The following is a 1740-nucleotide window of genomic DNA, read 5'->3' on the forward strand; positions in this document are numbered from 1 at the left end:
GCGGGTCATGAGTGCCAGTCGGTCAGTTGGGTGAGGGGGTACTCGGAGGCCCGCCGGGAGCAGACGGGCGACCGGGGATGGGGGGCGTACGCGGGCGGGCGCCGGGAGAAGACGGCCCGTCCGGGGTCGAATCTCGGCCTGTGTTTTCGGAGCCGGCCGGGCATCACGCTCCCTCCTTGGATGGACAACATTCGTAGTTGACACTTTGTGTCATTTTATCCGAGCGGGCGGGCGCCTCGAGAGGCGGACCGTCCGGGGCGACTCTCGGCCTGTGTTTTCGGAGCCGGCCGGGCATCACGCTCCCTCCTTGGATGGACAACATTCGTAGTTGACACTTTGTGTCATTTTATCCGAGCGGGCGGGCGCCTCGAGAGGCGGACCGTCCGGGGCGACTCTCGGCCTGTGTTTTCGGAGCCGGCCGGGCCTCACGCTCCCTCCTTGGATGGACAACATTCGTAGTTGACACTTTGTGTCATTTTATCCGAGCGGGCGGGCGCCGCGAGGCGGACCGTCCGGGGCGACTCTCGGCCTGTGTTTTCGGAGCCGGCCGGGCATCACGCTCCCTCCTTGGATGGACAACATTCGTAGTTGACACTTTGTGTCATTTTATCCGAGCGGGCGGGCGCCTCGAGAGGCGGACCGTCCGGGGCGACTCTCGGCCTGTGTTTTCGGAGCCGGCCGGGCCTCAAGCTCCCTCCTTGGATGGACAACATTCGTAGTTGACACTTTGTGTCATTTTATCCGAGCGGGCGGGCGCCGCGAGGCGGACCGTCCGGGGCGACTCTCGGCCTGTGTTTAAGGAGCCGGCCGGGCATCACGCTCCTTCCTTGGATGGACAACATTCGCAGTTGACACTTTGTGTCATTTTATCCGAGCAGACGGGCGCCTCGAGAGGCGGACCGTCCGGGGCGACTCTCGGCCTGTGTTTTCGGAGCCGGCCGGGCATCACGCTCCCTCCTTGGATGGACAACATTCGTAGTTGACACTTTGTGTCATTTTATCCGAGCGGGCGGGCGCCTCGAGAGGCGGACCGTCCGGGGCGACTCTCGGCCTGTGTTTTCGGAGCCGGCCGGGCCTCAAGCTCCCTCCTTGGATGGACAACATTCGTAGTTGACACTTTGTGTCATTTTATCCGAGCGGGCGGGCGCCGCGAGGCGGACCGTCCGGGGCGACTCTCGGCCTGTGTTTAAGGAGCCGGCCGGGCATCACGCTCCTTCCTTGGATGGACAACATTCGCAGTTGACACTTTGTGTCATTTTATCCGAGCAGACGGGCGCCTCGAGAGGCGGACCGTCCGGGGCGACTCTCGGCCTGTGTTTTCGGAGCCGGCCGGGCATCACGCTCCCTCCTTGGATGGACAACATTCGTAGTTGACACTTTGTGTCATTTTATCCGAGCGGGCGGGCGCCTCGAGAGGCGGACCGTCCGGGGCGACTCTCGGCCTGTGTTTTCGGAGCCGGCCGGGCCTCAAGCTCCCTCCTTGGATGGACAACATTCGTAGTTGACACTTTGTGTCATTTTATCCGAGCGGGCGGGCGCCGCGAGGCGGACCGTCCGGGGCGACTCTCGGCCTGTGTTTAAGGAGCCGGCCGGGCATCACGCTCCTTCCTTGGATGGACAACATTCGCAGTTGACACTTTGTGTCATTTTATCCGAGCAGACGGGCGCCTCGAGAGGCGGACCGTCCGGGGCGACTCTCGGCCTGTGTTTTCGGAGCCGGCCGGGCATCACGCTCCCTCC

This window comes from Syngnathus leptorhynchus, unplaced genomic scaffold, assembly GCF_054491065.1.
Source record: "Syngnathus leptorhynchus isolate UIUO unplaced genomic scaffold, UIUO_Slep HiC_scaffold_605, whole genome shotgun sequence".
Taxonomy (NCBI): domain Eukaryota; kingdom Metazoa; phylum Chordata; class Actinopteri; order Syngnathiformes; family Syngnathidae; genus Syngnathus; species Syngnathus leptorhynchus.